General features: G+C 38.6%; 1 long non-coding RNA gene across 1 annotated transcript in view; it reads right to left on the reverse strand.

The window, feature by feature from the left end:
• Positions 1 to 397: 397 nt before the first annotated feature.
• The window catches only part of LOC105947005, a 36,621-nt gene continuing 15,597 nt past the window's right edge, over positions 398 to 21,421 (reverse strand). Inside the window, exon 3 of the long non-coding RNA XR_001170459.3 lies at positions 398 to 1,135. This is a non-coding gene — a long non-coding RNA (uncharacterized LOC105947005). The remainder of the gene's footprint in view (positions 1,136 to 21,421) is intronic.

Consider the following 21,421-nt stretch of genomic DNA (forward strand, 5'->3'; position numbering starts at 1 on the left):
TTATACTTGTCCAGTGATAAACACTGTTTTTGCAAGCACATTGACCATAATTACCTCATTAGGACTTAATACCCATTGGGGTTGTCACCTGCAGAGCTTAATACATTTATAATAATTCAAATTTTGGGCTGTCACTCAATAACCATTTGCTCCTCTAAGAAATATGTGATGCTACAGTAGAACCCCAATTTTATGTCCCTGGATTTTATGTTTTCCCAGAATTCACAACATTTTGTTACAGTCCCATTCAGGCAACTTGCACTTTTTCTTTCCCAGATTTAATTTTTTCTGTAATTTATATCATTTTGACACAGTCCCCTGGGACACATCATATCAGGTTGTACTGTAATTCATGCCTATGAAGCAGGGGAATGTTATAAAAAAAGGTGCAAAAGGCTTTCAGCTCACAATTTTTACTGTCTGCAATATAATCATGAGATGGCAGTTAAGGTGGACTGTGGAGCTCAAGGCAAAGTCTGAATAAAAATTTCCAGTAAGAACTGCTTGTTTGGTGGCCAGAATGACAAAGGCAACCCCTCATATGACTGCAAAGGACCCACAGGAAAGTTTTGCTGACACAGGAGTGGCATTGCACTGTTCTACATTGCACGTTGCTTGCACAAACATGATCTGCATCAGGGAAGCCTTACCTGCAACCTCATGACAAATTTCAACTTCTGAGGTAGGCAAAACAGCATCTAGACAAGCCAGAGGCCTTTTGGGAACAAGTTACAACAAGTGATGAAGTAAAAGTTGAAGTCTTTGGCCACAATCACCAAAAATTTGTTTAGAGAAACAAAGTAGCAGCACCCTGTTAAAGACGTTGGTGGATCCATTAAGCTTTGGGGTTCTAAGGCAGCCAGCGGTGGAGAAAACATTGTTTGTGTAGAGAGAAGAAAGGATTCCACAAAATATGAGCACATTTTGGATGCCAATATGAAGCAGTCAGCCAAGAATCCGAAGCTGAAAAGGGCATGGCTCATACAACAACACAACAATCCTAAACATACCTCAAAAGTAACCATAATCAACTTTAAAAAAGCAAGTTTAATGTTTTGGAATGGCAGTTGGAAATCTGTAGGTAGAAGTTTAAGTTGCATGATGGCCCAAGGAAATCTCAGAAATTAGATTTGATCTGCAATGAAGAGTGGGAAAAATCCCAACAACAAGAAATGAAAGACTGGATACAAAAGGTGTTTACGATCTGTGATTTGTACCCAAAAAGTTGCTAATAAATACTGACTTACTGGGGTGTCCAAACTTTTGCACATGCCACAATTACTATTTTCTTGGTTCCTATGTTTTAAAGTCAAATGTATCTGTCTATTAACATTTACAAATATGTTTTTTTAAAAACACTAATTTCTACAGTAATTGTTCCTACCTTTTACTTACAAAATTAACCAAATACAGTATGTATTTCAGCAAGGGGTGCTAAATTCTTGCATTCAACTGTGGAAGAGATAGGGGCATCTATCAAAGCACATTTGCTTTGGTCCTATGCCCCACAGGAAGAGATAAGGGCATCTATCAAAGCACATTTGGCAGCAAATTCTTATAAAACTGATAAATTAGGATATTTTCAGCATGACTTTAATGCTAATTTTGCGTTGACTATGAATGTTTTAGCAAGGCTGAGATTGTAAAGAGTTAATAAGACAGGGCCCCAGAAAATGTAAGAAGTCCAATGGCTCATTGTTAAGTAAATCCGTGATGTTTGCCATGGATACCATCTGCTGCTGTTTAACCAATATTTCTTATGTACAGACACTTTTTACGTTTTTGGTGGGTCACTGTAACTGTAACTCAGAAACAGCTGGAACAGAGTAAGTTGGACTAATCTGAGATCAAGGGCCCACGGCAAATTCATTTTAAGTCCTGCCATATAACTGGTTGTGTTTTTAAAATACAATTCATTGCAAATTTACTTCACATTTCAACTAATCAGTTTGGACATTGAGAATGGTGGCCAAGCACTTGTGGCCAAGCACAACTGGGTAAGGTAAGTAAATTACCCCTGTTGTTATTCTTCTTGGATTGCCTAATGGTGTCTTGTTTTTGTTTACCCCATATGAAAAGAAACAAGAATCTTGTGATGTTTTATGTAACAGAGTTTTGCCCAATGGACGTAATTGTTTTGCAATAAATCTATTCACGGAAGGCTTAGTCATTCTATTGTTTGATCAGTGCTGTGAGAATAAGTCACTGTAAAAGGGGTTTCCAGCACAGCAATTAAACAAAAGACAATTTATCAAAACCAACAGCTGACAAAAACAGACCACTTAAAGAGGTTAAAATGGTTTATAGGATGATGTGATACTATGTGAGTTTAAAGATGGCCTTCTACCACAATTTGAAAGGCCTTGTGGCTATTACTGCTATCCATTTGTTTAATGCAAAAAAAAAACAAAAATAAAGGCAGGTGTGAATCCCACTTGAAAGTGATCCCCCTGCCCATTGCCTTTGCCTAAGCCACGAGTTGTGCCAGTGTTCTCAAGCAATTATTTGCAATAGCATCACCGAAATACCCGGAGTCTTTTTCTATTTACCTTCCTAACTCATAATTATCACAATTCCTTTTCTAAGCCCAGGACAAATTACATACAGCCAGGAAAAATGCAAAAGTGAAAATGCACCTCAAACTGGAATTAAACATAGACAGAGATTCCTCGGGATAATAATTTCTACCAGGGTTTTTTCAACACTCTCTTCCAGCCTTCTCCTGCTCTATAGGATAGAAGTATTTTGGACCCAGATACACACCATCTGTTGTGGAGAGTCCTGGACCCTTAATCCAGCCTTTGAGTAGGGGGATAGTAATGGGCATACTATATTTCTAAGGAGGCTTACTCGCACAACTCAACATTGTGGAGTAGGCAGCACCCTTTGTAATCTGTGGGCAGGATCATGAACATCCCAACGACCTGTTCTTTTGGATAGAAGGAAAAACTACATTAATGGTTGCAGCTCTGAAGCCTTACTGCAACTACACCCTCCTAACTGGGCGCAGAGATTCCAGCACTGCCCACAACTGTAACTATTTAAAGGGGAATTTAGAAGCTATATGGTTTTACAAATAGTGAAAATTGTTGTTTTGGGATTGTGATGGTGAAGTTGTAACTATTCTATGTAAGTGAGTGATTCCACAATTTTTTTTACAGTATGAAAAAATTGACCATTTTCTTCAAAAATGTTTTGTATATTTAGAATGTAATCTAATACAGGTATGGGACCCATTATCCAGAATGCTCAGGACCTGGAGTTTTTCAGATGAGGTCTTTCTGTAATTTGGATCTCCTACCTTAAAGGAACAGTAACACAAAAAATGAAAGTGTTTAAAAGTATGTCTATGAAGATTTTCATTCATCCAGGTCATGGTATATCTAGTATAAATAAATTTAAAGCAACTGGACTTGTTTAGTAATCATTGAAGACGTTTCACTACTCATCCGAGCAGCTTCTTCAGTTCAACTGACTGGTATGGGAAGTCCTCAGCATATATACTCTTCCACTAATCCAATCACAATGGCACTTTGTAACTCTTCAGAGAGGTGACATCTGAAACTCACAGAGGTGTGAATGCTGTGGAGTTACTTTGAGAGGATTACCAAAGTATCATGCAACTCTTCAAACAGGTGTTACTTTTTGGAGTTGCATGAATGGATGTGTGAAGAGTTCTGAAACTGCCGGGGTACAGATGTTAGAACAGCATTGTATGTAGCAGACAGATGGTGTCGAAGTCCCCGCCTCTGTTAAGGGATGGTTTCTCCACTTTGACATGAATGGCCTCTTTTACACCTCTTTCAAACCAGCGGTCTTCTTTGTCCAAAATTTGGACGTTGCTGTTTTCAAAGGAGTGTTCCTTGTCTTTTAGGTGTAGAAATACAGCAGAGTCCTGGCCTGTAGTGTTCGCCCTCCTATGCTGAGCCATTCGCTTGGAGAGCAGTTGCTTTGTCTCACCAATGTAAAGGTCGGTGCACTCCTCGCTACACTGGACTGCGTATACAAAATTGCTTTGTTTTTCCTTTGGTGTTGGATCCTTTGGGTGTACAAGTTTTTGTCTCAGTGTGTTGCTAGGTTTGAAAAACACAGGGATGTGGTGTTTGTTGAAAATTCTCCTGAGTTTCTCCGACACTCCTGCTACATATGGGATGACTATATTGCGCCTTCTCTCTGCCTCAGGACGGTTATTCCTTTTGGTGTTCCTGTTGGGCTTAGTTGCTCCTGTTTTGACAAAGACAAATTAATTAACAGTAATTAAACTATAATGTACTGCTGACCAGCACTGGTAAAAGTTGTGTGTTTGCTTCATAAAGGCTACTATAGTTTTTAAAACTAAGCTGCTGTGTAGCCATGGGGGCAGCCATTCACGCTGGAAAAAAGGCACAGGTTACATATCAGATAACAGATAAAACCCCATTATTTTCTACAGAGCTTATCCGTTATCTGCTATTTAAACTGTGCCTTTTCTCCTTTGAATGGCTGCCCCCATGGCAACACAGCAACTTTGTTTATATAAACTATAGTAGTCTTTTTGAGGCAAACACACCAGATATACCAGGGCAGGGCAACTGTACATTACGTTGTAATTACTCTGAAACACTTTCATATTTTGGTGTTACTGTTCCTTTAAGTCTACTAAAAAATGTATTTAAAGGAGAATGCAAGTCAAAATTTAAAAAGCATACTGCCCAATAGTCCTCCTATTGTTTAGTAAAAATACCACACTTTTGGCTCACCTAATCAAATATTTGCTCAGTCACACTTACTTCACATTTTCTAGAACAGGCAGCCATCTCTAAAAAGGTATTCTCCCTTCCTTTCCCTCCTTGCTTCATACTGCACGTGTATTTCATTCCCTCCCCACCCCTCCCTCTGCCAGATCCGCTTCTGATTGGCTGGTGGGCATGTGTAGCTCAGAACAGCAGACAGGATCAAGTTACACACATGCTCAGAGAATAGGAAGGCTGCCACTGGCACCTACAGGAAGGGGAGAGAGATTTCAGTGATGTCACTGTAGTCTTCACACTGCTGTAGGCTGCCAGCACCATATCTCAGAGAAGCAAGCAGGGATCTGGGAATTTAGATATGCAGTAAGTACTTTTACTTACAAAAAGAATCCCTTTAGACTTACTTTTAATTTATATTAACCTTTCATTGTCCTTTAAACAGTAATTAAACCCAATAGGATTTTTTTTTGCTCCAATAAGGATTAATTATATCTTAGTTGGGATCAAGTACAAGGTACTGTTTTATTATTACAGAGAAAAGCCATTTTTAAAAATGTGAATTATTTGATTACAATGGAGTATATGGAAGATGGCCTTTCCGTAATTCGGAACTTTCTGGATAATGGGTTTCCGGATAAGGGGTCCGATACCTGTAGTAGAAAATAGCACAATGGAGTAAAATGAACTGCTGAAAAAAAAAAATAAATGAAAGACCATGTAAGCTTTTAAAGATTTTGCAAATACAGTGTACAACTTATATACATTTATGGCAATATAAAAAGTATTTTATTACTAAGTGGCTGATTAATCAAACTTTGTGTTTTTTTGACAAGTCGAGAAAAGAAAAACACACAGAAAAGGCACAAATGCAAATATACTTGAGATTTTTTTTAAGAATCGTGAATAGTCTTTTAATAGTGTTTATTAAAGAAAAAATCCTTGAAAAAGTCACCAGAAAAAACTCAACTGGTAAAAGCTGGTGAGGTTCAATAGAAGTCAATAAGAACTTTCTCTTACAACTTTATTTATTTTCCCAGTTATTAAAACATTTGAGTTTTTTAGCCTCATAGCAAATTAATGGAATAATTTGATTCTTGTCAGAGTGTGACTTTTTTCTGAGACAAATTGCGCATGGGAATATGCTTTCGCAGAAATTTTGTCAGTTAATTTTTCACATCCACAGCTTTTTTTCCACAAACTCAAAGGGGCAGATTTATCAAAGTGTGAAATTAGAGCTCACTACAGAAAATTCACCCACTTTCTATTCATTCCTATGAAAGTGTTCTGTTCCTTTAAATCTAATTTTCGTGTCCCAGTGAAGGAGATGAAATAATCAGCACTAAGAAGAAATGTCTTATAAACAGAGTGTTCACTGCCAGAAGCACATTTGAGCTTAATCCTTTCTGGGCTCTGCCTTGTCACATAAGTACATCTTCAGGTTTCTATAATGAACGTCAGCCAGAGAAAGCAAGTCATCTATGAAATTCAAGATTGGTAAACAGGTACCTATTCCACACCATTATAGTTCAATATTTTCTTGAAATATGGTATAAAATGGGTCAATGTGAACCATGCCCACTGTGAATGATATGCCAAAGGGGCATGTGTATTAGAGTTCTAATGTCAATAAGTAGTCTTTCCATTATCTGTAAAGAGAGACAGAGAAAACCAACTATTGGAGATTTGTCAGGTATGGTGAAACCAAACCCCAGGAAGAGTGACTGGATCCGGTCTAAGTGTGCTTTTCTGCCTATAACAGCCACCTTTGGCCTCGGGCCTGGCCCTCGGCTGCTCAGGTGCCGCCAGGTCTTACCTCACAAAAATCCAGGCACTCCTAAAGGAGTAGGCAAGGGAGCCAAATGTATGCTACAGGGAAGGAGCCAGAACTAGATGCAGTCAAACAGGCCAGGTCAATAACAGAAAGCAGCAACAGAATCGTAAGGTAACTCAAGGTCAGGTACGAACCAGGGTAAGAACCAAGAAGTCACACAGGTTATAGGAGCAGGGAAGCAGAAACCAGGGAGCAACTGTAGCAGGAATTAGAGCACCCAGGAACAAGCAAGCTTTACCTACAATGGGCAATGACAGAGCAGAGGGTTATATAGGCACTGAGCCACTCTTAAGGCATTAATACACCAGTGTTTTTCATTTCCAGACATTACTTTTAGCATTATTTCCCATTATCCCAGGTGACATGTAAATGTGTATGAAGAATTGTTACCAGCACACAGGTTATGTTTCAAAAAACAAGTTCCAGATCCCTCATGCAGATCAACACTGGAACCATTTATTAACATCAATAATTAAAGCACTTTTTTTGTTAACTTTCCATACTCAAATGTTATACTATGCTATAGTACTATGCTATAGTACAGGGGCCCCCAACCTTTTTTACCTGTGAGCCACTCTCAAATGTAAAAAGAGCTGGGGAGCTATTTGGTAGCTCCCATGCGGACTGGTACTGTTTGTCAGTACAACTGGTTTTTATGCAACCAAAACTTTCCCAAAAGCCAGGATTTCAAAAATAAGCAACTGCTTTGAGGCCACTGGGAGCAATATCAAAGGGGTCAGGGAGCAACATGTTGCTCATGAACCACTGGTTGGGGATCACTGCTAATAGTATATCGACCCATCTGCATGTTACTTAACCACTAAGAGGCACACCCTCTTCCTAATGGTTTCCACAGGGTACTCCTAGCCTATTTTAGGTGTCTGTTTATTTCAGCACACACAGGAAGCACCTCCCTGAAGCTGAAGGGTCTCACTATCCCTAGGATTATTACTGTACTGATTGGATGCTTGCTGGGCTACTGACCTCACTATTCTCCTCTGTGGAGACAAAGCTGAGTAACACGCTGGCTTACTCCTGCCTCTTGACCTCACCCTCTATTACAAGCTACCCTCAAAGCAAAAAGAGGCCTTTGATGTCTCATCTCTTCCATTCATCCCCTTCAAACAATCCTATACCCCTGAGCTGTAACTGACTTTAAATGATGGTTCATTCTACTGAACTGTCCTCTGAAGAATCAAACATGTACTATGTATAACTAACTGGTAACTCATCCTACAAACAGAAAAGGTGGATTAGCATTGAACCAACTCATTAGAACCAACTGGGCAGCTGTGTGGGTATTCTGTAATGTCCACTGATGGTGAAGACTGATTAGGGTCACATTTGGCCTCCTTTATCAACAGTGGACAAATCAGGCGTCAGGTAGAATAATGCATAACATTTGATTGGTAACCATAGGTTACTGCCCAGGTGCAAATTTACCCAGTGTTACTAAATGCCCCCAATGTGTTTAACTATGTACCAGAACCCATCTATAACCATGTTCCTGTTCCCTAGCTGCCATTTGCAGCTACTGCTAGGTATTTACATAGCACCATTGTACCTATATAGCTGTTCAGTAGCCATTTGCTACTGTGATTCTAATAGTATCATAAAAAATGACCACAAGAGACATTTATTGTAGTACAGAAGGTGCTAAAAGAAAAATTATGGCAAATCATTGGCTCTGGGACCAAAGAGGCAACACCAGAACTAAGAAGTCCCCAAGCGTTTTTGCCATTTACAGCTTCCAACTGGTTAAAAACTGGATGTATAGAAAAAAGTAAAATACAGTTCATGTGTTATGGTTAAATCCAGATTATAAACAGAATTGCTCTAGAAATAAGCCTACTGACTTTACTTTGTATTATATGGTGGGAAGAAAGGATTTTTTTTGCTGATGTAGCATAAAGTGAATGACTGGCTAATAGGATGCTGGTTGGAGGCCAAATCAGCCTTTGGCAAAGTTTTCAGACAAAAACAAAAAGTTTTGATGTAAATATACTGCACAGTAATCTCAAAGTACTGCCTTTCCCTAAACTGGTAGCTTTGTGCATCTGACAAAAACAAAATGACTTTGGAAATTGAACAAAGCATTCATTATAACAACTATATAACTATAATATATAACTAGTATATTATATGATCCCTGCGTTAAAATATTAGAAATAGTTGTTTCAGTTGTGATGCTGCCAATGTCTGCACAAAAGTGCCCCCCTTAGTGCTCATCTAGCGAGCACTTGTGCCCCTCTACACTGTGGGTTTGGTTGTGAGTTTGAGAGTGAGTATTCGGCAGGGAGCAATATTTCCCTGGGCACAAATACTACTTCACATAAAAAAAGGAAAAAAACAGGGCTTATAAAGGGTAGTATACAAATGCCCTAAGTGCAGTAGTAAAAGGCTCAGAATTCCTCCCCTTAGTACTCATTTACCCAGCAATTGGCATTGCTGCCCTTTCTAGCTCGGGTCAGATTAAAAATCCAATGCAAGGTGCAATATGCAGCACTGGTGGGTACAATAGGTATAAACATGCAGTAAGGACATAGCTTATATGTGCCTCCCAAAACTGTGGAGGGCAAGGGCCTGCAGCTGTGGGCACTCAAGGCAGGGCAAGGTGTAAGTGCATGTAAGGGTATCTCAAACATACTCTTACATAAAAATATGTAAATAAATATAGTTATGCCAAAAACAAATAAACATGAAAATAAATATATGCTAGATCTAGGTGGTAGTCAGAAATGGGTAAATGTAATGGTGCTTCTGTCCTTCCTCCCAGTTTAAGAGTTGACCTTTCTAGCTGGTCCCCTCTCATCCCTCAGAGTCTTAATGCTCCTTAAAGACAGTGATTTAATATGGGCAATATTTGGGAATCTGATTTCTAGGGGAAGATACTGTAGAAGTGAAAAAATGGGGCAAAATGCCATTTTTGTGTACCTTGCTTCATTCAAATTTGCTGCATGCTGCTGGAATGCAAACAGTTGTGCTTTGTACTCTGTATATAGATTTTCCTACATTTGGCAACAATTCATGCAGAAGTGGTGGAAGGTGTGCAGTACATGACGCTCCCTGGATTGCTCCTGTTTTGACAGTAATTCAGAATGTGCAGGCTATGGATTGCCAGGTAAAGCAAAGAGATGAAAAGCAGTGTACTTAGAGTCTACACAGGGTGCAGAGCACACCCTCATCCTGCCAATACCACAGGCTTAACTTCTCAATATATGGGCCCTAAGGGGGTCAGTTTGCACTTCTTAGACCCCCCCAACACTTGTGCCTGTAGCTTTGGTACATTGGTCCTAGTGCACTTGTAGTGCATGTACTATGTTTGAGTGGGCACTAGAAAGAGTAATTTTTCTTTGAAACCATATTTATATATTAAAACCCTCAGGTCATAATAGCAACTTATCTATGGCTAGCTCATAATACAGGCTTTTATCTGATTTCCAAAATTGTATTCAGGATAAATCCTTCCCCAAACCTGCATGAGGTTCGGATGGCAGTGTTCTTACTGGGGAGTTGTTTGTTGATCAACACATTGAGGGTTTAGCAAGCGGTCAGCTTGACAGACCTATGTATATTTCTAACCTCACTAACTATGAAACTATGTAACCTTTTAAAGCTACAGATATTTTGATAAACTTGTTCATAGTGTAAAGGAAGCAGGTTATTCCTTTAATGCTTGTTTACTATAAAAAATGTAGGTATGGAGCACATCTATTTTTACAAAATAGTTTTGCTGTAAATATATGCAATGTGTTGAGTATACAAAAAATTTAAAGAATCCAGTACCGGAATGCAGAAAATTCCTTCTCTATGTATTAGAACATCTACATATCATATATCACAGTACATATATTATATAAGGGGAAAGCCATAATTGAATGTTTTAGCCAGAGCATTCTCTAAATTTCCCTTCATGCTCTGGTTTCCTTCCATGGTCTAAAAATAGACTAGGTGAAACTGACTCTGTATTTGTCTGTCTGTGGTAGGGTTAGGTTGTAAACACCTCTGTAGCAAGGATTAAAAATTCTCCATATAGTGTTCTAAAACAGCAGCATATAATAAGGATAATGACAAATGTAATGATGTATTAAATTAGACATTCTTACAATTGTAAGAGGACACTTACATTGAGGAGACCCGAGTGACAGCATAGGCTGAACCTATGATTAAGTGCTGCTAAGCCACAAAAATGCTTGTATTCAGTGGAGATGTTTTTTCACTAAATAAAAATTTTTTACTGTATCACTTCTGCTTCATGGTCCTGATTTGTGCCAGCCTCTAATTGTGTCTGTTACCTTAGACTGCAAGCTCTACAGAGATTCTGAGAAACACCAGTTGTAAGATGTTATGTCATTCTTGAGCTACATGGCACTCTTCCAGGGACACTTTTCCAGGGACAAAGAGTTGCATGCACTCCCGTAGGGAAATTATTGCTCTAAATTTTGATCCACTGTGTTTGACAGAAGGGTTGACTTATTGGAGAGGCCCTCACTTTGCCCCGCCAGAGGCCCTATGTTCCTGAACTTTCAAACAGTGTACCTATTGTTAGTTTCAATAAATAAACAACCCTCTACTGAGGCTAGGGGGTTCATAAATAGTTGCACTTATGGATTGACTGGGACAAAGTGGGTTACCCCAAAATGTGGTTCTTGTATAATTGTTGCTATCGAATTATGGTTTGTAAACCAAACCTAACATTACTTTTGCTTATAACTGAAGCGCTTACATTATGTTATCAGATGGATAGATACCATAACATAATGTTATGTTTCTGTTTTTTTCAGAGTTTGATATTTCCCTTTGGCTTCTTTTTAATGCCAAGACAAAAGAGCACAATTCTAAACAAATACAATAAGGAAGGTACAAAAGTTTAACATCCCACCCTGCAAGAACATTTGCATCATTTACTAAATCAGTCTCACATGGAGAGGTGGATTGTGGGCAGAAAACTTTAACCAACAGATAATTTATGGCCAAAGTTGTGACCTATGCCAAATTATGATAAATTTATCAGTTAATACTGTCCTTATAATTTTATCTTTAGCCATTATTTTGTGATGTTCTGTGTGCTTACTAAGTGATCACCTGACAAAGGGAAAAGGTAGTATTCTAACTGAAATATGAAGAAGTGTGGGAGTAAAAAAACACAGCTCTGTCCATTCATTAGCTGTTTTAATCTAACATATTGTTTCTATATTTTATAGTGCATATATATTATGTCAACACATTTAGGCAGCACTCTACAGAGATCTGTTCATCGTTTGCATTGGTCCCTGCCCCAATGTAAGGCTACAGCCACATGTGGGTGATTTTTGGGCTGTGGATTTTGAATATGCATTTTAGTGCAAAAATTAACTCTGTGTGTCTGCACCAAGGCCAAGTCAGCTAAGTTTATCCACAGGCTGAGAATCAGACCTGGCATTATCATCAGGGTCCTATCATAGCCAAAATTTTAACAGGAGTAAATTCAGTGGTGCAACAATGACGCACCCCCCCCCCCACCCGAAATCTTCAGAGGGGCTTGGTATACACCTCTTCAGCTCCTCTTCACTTTCTCTATCAAAGGCCCTCTGAAATGGCCAACATGGTGCATGCGAAGATTACATTTTGAAATCTGTAGTTGCCAAATTGACTGACATCCATAGTACATGGATATCTGTGGGGGTCAGCTGGCCACCATACCTCTATCACAATCTGTAGAAAATTTTACAAAATCTAAAGGCTAGAATTAGGGGTTGCAGGAGTCATGAGTACACTTGTCTCTAAAACCGATGGGACCTAGTAAGCATAAAGACTTTTTATGTTTTTTAAATTTAAAATCCCAGGAATAATAGTATCAATGCACAGAATCATGCACACTGATGTTTTTGGTTTCTAAACGGCTTTTATATAAAAATGAAGGTAAAGGAATGATTAAACTTTTACTTATATGGCTGAAATAAACCTTACATAACTATGCCAGTGTCGGGACATGCACTGAAAGTGTGTCTGAATGCCTGCTGTGTTTATCCTGAAAAACAGGGTAAAAGGTCGTTCTCCCCTCCCCAACCCAAGGTTCCGAATGGTACAGCAGCGGGGTCTCATATCAGCACAATAACAACTTTTAGAAACTAGCAAGAACTAGTCAGAGCTAGCCCGACCTGACATGTCACTTTCTAACAGTCACATAGGATATCCCTCTTCCTCCTGTCCTTTTCTATAGCTCCCTGCTGCATGCTTATTTCTTTCTTCCTGTTACTGGCCTCATTATTTATTGTACAGGCAGCCATTTATGTTAACCCTATCTTTAGTCTCAGTGGTACGTTTCACTTGCTGTTCAACATCTAATTCTGACTTTGCTTATAGTGTTTGAGTGAGTGCAGTGCAGAGTGGCTGAGTGCAGAAAGATGAAGAATTTGAATACTGTAGTATCTGTTTTAGATTGATTTTAGATTACAGAGAGGTGTTTTCTGAATACAGTATTTGTACTGTGTTATATTGTATGTATTAAATTAACACAGTTATTTTTAAATCTAATCTAAGGGGGCCATTTACAAAAGGTGGGATATTTTTTTCCAGTCAGATTTTTTAGCGCTAATAGTCGCAAAAAAAAGTCTCACGCTTTTCAAGATTTACTATGCATCAAAATGGCTAAATACAGTGGTGTGTAATTGCCCCCTTCCTGATTTCTTATTCTTTTGCATGTTTGTCACACAAAATGTTTCTGATCATCAAACACATTTAACTATTAGTCAAAGATAACACAAGTAAACACAAAATGCAGTTTTTAAATGAGGGTTTTTATTATTTAGGGAGAAAAAAAATTCAAACCTACATGGCCCTGTGTGAAAAAGTAATTGCCCCCTGAACCTAATAACTGGTTGGGCCACCCTTAGCAGCAATAACTGCAATCAAGCGTTTGCGATAACTTGCAACAAGTCTTTTACAGCGCTCTGGAGGAATTCTGGCCTACTCATCTTTGCAGAATTGTTGTAATTCAGCTTTATTTGAGGGTTTTCTAGCATGAACCGCCTTTTTAAGGTCATGCCACAACATCTCAATAGGATTCAGGTCAGGACTTTGACTATGCCACTCCAAAGTCTTCATTTTGTTTTTCTTCAGCCATTCAGAGGTGGATTTGCTGGTGTGTTTTGGGTCATTGTCCTGCTGCAGCACCCAAGATCGCTTCAGCTTGAGTTGACGAACAGATGGCCGGACATTCTCCTTCAGTATTTTTTGGTAGACAGTAGAATTCATGGTTCCATCTATCACAGCAAGCCTTCCAGGTCCTGAAGCAGCAAAACAACCCCAGACCATCACACTACCACCACCATATTTTACTGTTGGTATGATGTTCTTTTTCTGAAATGCTGTGTTACTTTTACGCCAGATGTAACAGGACACGCACCTTCCAAAAAGTTCAACTTTTGTCTCGTCGGTCCACAAGGTATTTTCCCAAAAGTCTTGCCAATCATTGAGATTTTTTTTAACAAAACTGAGACGAGCCATAATGTTCTTTTTGCTTAAAAGTGGTTTGCGCCTTGGAAATCTGCCATGCAGGCCGTTTTTGCCCAGTCTCTTTCTTATGGTGGAGTCGTGAACACTGACCTTAATTGAGGCAAGTGAGGCCTGCAGTTCTTTAGATGTTGTCCTGGGGTCTTTTGTGGCCTCTCAGATGAGTTGTCTCTGCGCTCTTGGGGTAATTTTGGTTGGCCGGCCACTCCTGGGAAGGTTCACCACTGTTCCATGTTTTTGCCATTTGTGGATAATGGCTCTCACTGTGGTTTGCTGGAGTCCCAAAGCTTTAGAAATGGCTTTATAACCTTTACCAGACTGATAGATCTCAATTACTTTTGTTCTCATTTGTTCCTGAATTTCTTTGGATCTTGGCATGATGTCTAGCTTTTGAGGTGCTTTTGGTCTACTTCTCTGTGTCAGGTAGCTCCTATTTAAGTGATTTCTTGATTGAAACAGGTGTGGCAGTAATCAGGCCTGGGGGTGACTACAGAAATTGAACTCAGGTGTGATAAACCACAATTAAGTTATTTTTTAACAAGGGGGGCAATCACTTTTTCACACAGGGCCATGTAGATTTGGAGTTTTTTTTCTCCCTTAATAACGTAAACCTTAATTTAAAAACTGCATTTTGTGTTCAATTATGTTATCTTTGACTAATAGGTAACGGTTTTTGATGAGCAGAAACATTTAAGTGTGACAAACATGCAAAAGAATAAGAAATCAGGAAGGGGGCAAATAGTTTTTCACACCACTGTATCTGTATTTAAACTAAAAATATGCACATGCACTATCCTGGGGGGGGGCAGAGAATGGAAGTGGCCTCTGGGCACCCTAAACAGAAATCCGGTGCTGTTTCCATTAATCCTCTTCATTTTTCCCTTGAAACTGGGTGAAATATAAAATGATGATGGGATTAACTTCCTCTTGAAAGTGCGTGAAATAGAAAACAATTATGGGATTACCTTCCCCTTTAAACTGGGTGAAATAAAAAACTATTATGGCATTAACTTCCCCTTGAAAGTGTGTAAAATAGAAAACAATGATGGGATTTATTTCCCCTTGACAGACAGACTGTCACTGGCTATTCTATTCCTCTACTATTCTAAGCTTCCAGGACTTAATGGTACTCGCCAGATCAAACCTGCCAAATTTTCTTTTGCCAAAAAAAAAAGTTAGCTAAACATTAACAAATCACGATTATGGGAGTTATTTTTATATACTTTTTCTCAAAATTTCTTTGTAAATGTGTAACCAGATGTCAAGAACAAATATTACATGCAATACATTTTTTAAATAAAGTCTATTTTAAATAGTTTTGGGGATAATAAGGGGCTAAAAAAGAGTAATATATTTCCAGGCACACATAAAAACAGAATATAGTTTACGTGTCTGTACATTACCTCCATCTTGGGAAATGAGCTGCAAATAGCTGATATTTTTTTTCAGCCTCAGAACACCCCTGTGCCCATGATCCCTGGCAGATTTGGGCTTTGCTGGAGGCAGCTGTAAATAACACCATCAATGAGATGGAGATTCAGTCCTGGAATCTCTAACCCTTCCTGGCCTAAAGAACACGATTCATATCACAGTATAAAATGATGCCATCAACGTTAGCCAGTGACTATGTATATTAAAATGTAACCTTTTCGCAACCTTTAACAGGCAGCTTGCTAATAAACAACAGATTTAATGGATTTGGTCAAGCACTTAATAAACAGTGACAAAAAGCAATTCTGATCCGCCTAGACTTAATAACATAATTGTTCTTCCTGCAGTTTGGCTATAATTTATGTATTATGGAAGGAGTGTATTAACCCATAGTTCTGTAATTATGCTTTTAGTCGTAAAGCAGACTTCTAGAAAGTAAAGCCGTTCCGATACAGTAAGAGATTCCAGGAAGAGTTAATGAACATCCCAATAAGCTCACTTTGTTTAAAGAACAGTGAAAGAAAACATGTTTTGCTGGGAACCTGATCCTCACTTTCCTCATTGTGTATGGGATTGGGCAGCTCCTTGTTACTGGGCAGATTCTGTATGAGGAAAATGTGTGCAAGGCACTGAAAGGGGGATGGTGTTTGTATCCAGCGTGACTATGGGGGTTTGTTTGTAGGACCAACGCATGTAACAGGGGAAAGCCTATGTCCTACAGTGTTCCTAGAAGTGAATGTACTTGGTTATTTCTAAATAAGCGTGGTAGGATACAAATCTGAATCCTACAGAGTTCATGGTCAGTGTATTAACCAGTTGTTGGAGTATATCTATTCCCGGTGGAAGCATTGTAACATAATGTTGGATATCCCTATTTGCCAAACGTAAACCCCCCTTTTCCAAGTGACACTACTTACTGACAAAGCTGTATTTAGGTTTAGAAGGTGACGTGAGGTAACTTATATTACCAGCAGACTCACAGAGCTTTGTGTAGCCACCTGCCGAGGGACGGTACTGTGGGAACACTTACACATACAGAACTTTTTAAAAGATGTATGCCTTGCATAGTTTTTTCCTTTTACATGATACTGCCATGACTGCTTCATTCAGTTTATTACTTGGTAAACTCAGGAAGGAGCTCAGTCAGTTATAAAACAATATACTGTAGTAAAGTTTACATATTACAAAATATTTCAAGAAACTGAATATAACCATGACATAAATATTCTGTTAAACATAACCCCCCCCCCCCACACACACACACTTTAAAGGTTTGTACAATAGAAAGTAATAGGCTCCCATCACTAAATATCTCCTGTGGTGGACAAAGAAGAAAACAAATTAATCTGGCTGAACAAACATCACCACAGAATTTCCCATTTAATTCAAACCATTTTAAATTAATAACACGGCAATGAGGAGCTGATGTGATTTAACTGGAAAACAAATGAAAATGCATTGAACTTTACTAGCAGTATAGTAGATTGGGCAGACATCTGAGCAGTCCCAGGGAGAAAGCTGCATTGTGAATGAACCTCTTATACTGCACTTTTTTTTGTGATATGCACTTATTTTCTTATATCTTTTTTCTCAAGCCCACTTGGGTCCCATGCATTGGACCTAATTGTAATAAGAGGTTATAATAATAATAAGAGGTTCATTCACAAAATCCAAAAATGCAATTTATAAGGAATATATGTAGATAGTGAGAGGGATAAAACAATTGTTGGTCACTGGGAATATATAACTGTCTATGCCTGGGTCAGATTTGTTTTGGTTGGTAGAGAGGTCTTCAGCAGATGGTTCTAGAAATGAAATGCCAAGGTCAGAAAAACATCAAGGTGTGAAAAGTCTTTGAAAAAGGAGAGTTAACATAGCAAATGCATTCCTATCTTATCAGTAAAAGTGGCAACCTACAGCAGCCGAAGAAGTGACAAATAAAACCAACATGTTCTGGCCCCATCTACTTTAAAACACAAAACGGAACACCCCTATTGTGATTGGCTACCAGTCCCCACACACACCCCTCTCTAGAGTCAATACATGTGTAGATCTGTACAAAAACGCTATAATATAAATAAATTCTGCTCAGTTCTAACAAATAATGCAACAGATTAAAAGGAAGCAAAACTGGAGTTTTCCTCAAATTATAAACTGGTGCAATGTTAAAGTGGCCAAACATTGGCAGATAAAAGCTGCTAATGAACCGAGTCGGCAGATTATTGGCCTGTGTATGGGCCCTCAGATGGACCTACTGATCAAACATTTGGCCAAAGATCTGGCAGATATTGATTAGGCAAGTTTAAAAATCAGGGAGAGGAGCTCATTGGCTTTTTTTGATGCAGTGCTCACCTTGACGGCCTACATACCATTAATGTGATTCAATCAGATAGAATCAATCCAATATTGCCCACCTCAAGGTGGGTATACTGGGGAAAGAGACACTCGTTTGGTGACCTTGCCAAACAAGCAGATCTTTCAGTGTATGGCCACTTTAGGATATAATGTACTATATACTGTACTCTGGAATATAACAACTAAAAAGTCAATCTATTGTTCCATTCAACAAAAAAAATCATACAGCCTGCTCCTTTGTAGCCTAATATGGTTACAGAACTCCTTATTGACTCCTGATAACCTTATAGCTGCCCTTGTATACGGAATACAATATATACTGAATAAAACACAACCAGCACCAAGGGGCTTGTGGTTCTTGTTGTTTGGGACCTTGAAAAAGTCGGTTGTACATGCAATTATAATACACTAATATTGATTTGAACCACAAGACCCTTGGTGCTGGTGTGTTTTATTCGGTATATATACAGTATATATATATATATATATATATATATATATATATATATATATATATATATATATATATATATATATATATATATATATATATATATATATATATATATATATATATATATATATACACTATGTATGTCTAATCAAATCAATGCACTACACTTCCCCAGTTGTTAACACTATCATGTTTTGTGAGGTATTTGATAAATCTAACAGTATCTGTGGGTTTTTTTTTACCAGGCAGTAAATTGCTTTGTTGAATTGCTTAATTTGAATGTATTGTTCCTTTTTAAGCAAATCAGAAGTTGGCAGTAGGTGTTTCAGAAGCTTCTCTGAAAAGAAATGAAATTATCTCACAGCATAACACGGGCTTGAGGTGCATAGCCCCAGACTTTGAGCCAGGGGAGCGGATAAGCTAAAATCACAAGATGTAGACACTCATGGACTCCACAATTATACCAATCCGGTAATGTATTTTTTGAAAAATCACTCCTGGTGCAGCCTTATGTGTTTTGTGGCAAGCCAATGACCAAATGTTTACACAAAGGTGAATAATCTTATTAAAGAGATACTGCCATGCTAATTTTGACCTGAAAGATGCTAACACATACTTTAGGCTTTGAGTAACCCGCGTTTTGGTAAAGATGAGGGATGCCTTTTTCTTGTCAGGACCCTTTTCCTATCAGTACCCACTTTCTCTATGCCTTTAGGATATGAAGATATTGTTCTTGGAAGTCAAGTGTATGTATGGCCTTTACTGTATAAGCTGATTCAGAGTTTTAAGCAAACGGCATATTGGGTGTTCTAGCTGGCAAATAACAAATGAAACCACAAATTCTATTTCCTACTGACATAGATTAAAACTGCATGACACAGCAAATACAGGCTTTCTCAGTCAGAAAAAGCACATTAGATTATTGTAATAACCACCTGTACTAGCAGTGTTAGGCTATGGCACACAGGGCATTTAGTCTGCCAGCAGTTTACATGACTCTTGATAATATCAAATGTATTCAAATTCAGTACAGAATGATTGTCAAGGAGCACTATTAACAGATGCCTTTTGAAAACAGTATGACAAAGTTTCTGGATTTCTTCTTGACATCTTGCCTGTTCGTTAGTACATTATTATGTTAAGTTGAAAAACCCAACATACAGCTTATTCTTCTGCTTTTTCTTCTTCTTATTATTATTCTTAGCGCCCCACATTTTCTAAACGCTACTCCTCCTACAGTTTTAGGGGTACAATACCCAAACTCTTCATTCTATAGCGGAGCAGGTTTCTTGTGCTTTTCTAAGCAAACCTGCCCCCCGTCTTTTTGTGGCGCCGCTCTGAACACCTCAATTTCTCCATTGACTTTGACAGGTTTTCAAGATTTTCAAACTGCTGCCACTCTTACAGCTTTGAAACTACACTTCCGAAACTTAAATAACATAATCATGGGGTCTGTAATCGTGTTGATGGAAGCGCATGGAATTAGAGAAAAACAAAAGCAAAACTAGTGCAATACGTACAAAACTTTCTTTGTGACTAAAACGCTAAAAGATTTTTAGCGTTCTAATTTGGTGCAAAATGTGCAAATATATTAAGTGAATCGGACAATCAAAAGTGCTTATATATCAGCCCAATGCAGTGTATCACACCCACACGATGTGTCCAAAGTAAATGCTCACCAGATTTAATTAAAATAAGAGCATGTAGAGAAGTCAATTCGGCTATTGATTGCAGTGCATCCTTAGTCCTCAGAGTATATGGAATGAAGAGGAATCGAAAATAGTATAAAATCGTTTAATATGTAAAATAAAGCCCCTGCACAATGCAGGCTACTTACAGTGTGAAGCAGTATATCAGACACAACAAAAAGCCCAACGCGTTTCGCGTGCTCACGGCACGCTTCCTCAGGAGCAAAAAAATCATGGGGTCACCCTGAATGAAACAGCAACATTTGCTGGATGACCCAAAGTGGGAGGAGCTAACAACAGCCAATCAAATTTCATCAATTGACTCTAATAGGTACATTTAATACTGCTGCCATTCTTACAGCTTTGAGGCCACACTCACCAAACTTGAATCGCATGGGGGTCAACCTGAATGAAAATATGATATTTGTTGGATGTAAAAAAATGGGTGGAGCTACGAACAGCCATTCAGATTTTACCTTTTGCCATTCTCACAGTAATAACAGTGGGGTCCCCAAAGTTAGGTATCAGGTAACTGCGGTTCAAGGTTAGGAAAAGTGGGCAGAGCCACAAACAGCCAATCAGATTTCACCCATTGAATATTATTGGTTTGATACCAGGGTTCCCAAACTTTGCAGTCAATCGCTGGGTATTCATTCTCAAGGTTAGAAAAAGTGGGTGGGGCCGCCAAAAGCCAATCACATTTCTCTCATAGTTTTCAGTGGGGGAATTTTAACTTCTGTCTTTCTGACATGTCAGGGTCCCCAAACTTTGCACAGTTCGTCACTGGGTGACTATGTTCCAAGTTTAGAAAAGTGGATGGGGCCAACAACAGCCAATCAGATTTCACCTATAGACTTCATATGTTTAAATTTAAACTGCTGCCATTCTTTAAATATTAATACTAAGGTCCTCAAACAGAGCAAGTCACCAGGTAACTGGGGTTCAGAGTTAGAAAAAGTGGGTGGAGCCACCAACAGCCAATCAGATTTTACCTATTGACTTTCAATAGGGAAATTCGACCTGCTGCCATTCTCATGGTATTAACACCAGGGTCACTAGAGGACTGCATTTTTAGGTTTTAAAAAGTGGGTGGAGCCACCAACAGCCAATCAGACTTCACTTAGTCATTTTTTTGGTTTAAATTTAAAACGCTGCTTTTCTCACACTATTTAGTGTGATTTTTACTACAGTGACTTTTACTATATAATTGTGATCAAGGTTATAAAAACTGTGTGGAGCCATCAACAGCCAATCAGATTTCATTCAGTGACTTCACGTTTTTCAAACCAACATGTTTGTTCTCAAACTTCCCTTTCTAGTTATATGTACTGCTGGAGCAAAATGAATCTGTAAACCAGCAGCCTAAGCAGGTTTGTGTGCACACAATTTGAGTACTTTTAGTCACAAGAGAACCAGGTGCTACATGGAATGATTTGCC

This window comes from Xenopus tropicalis, chromosome 4 (assembly GCF_000004195.4).
Source record: "Xenopus tropicalis strain Nigerian chromosome 4, UCB_Xtro_10.0, whole genome shotgun sequence".
NCBI classification, from domain to species: domain Eukaryota; kingdom Metazoa; phylum Chordata; class Amphibia; order Anura; family Pipidae; genus Xenopus; species Xenopus tropicalis.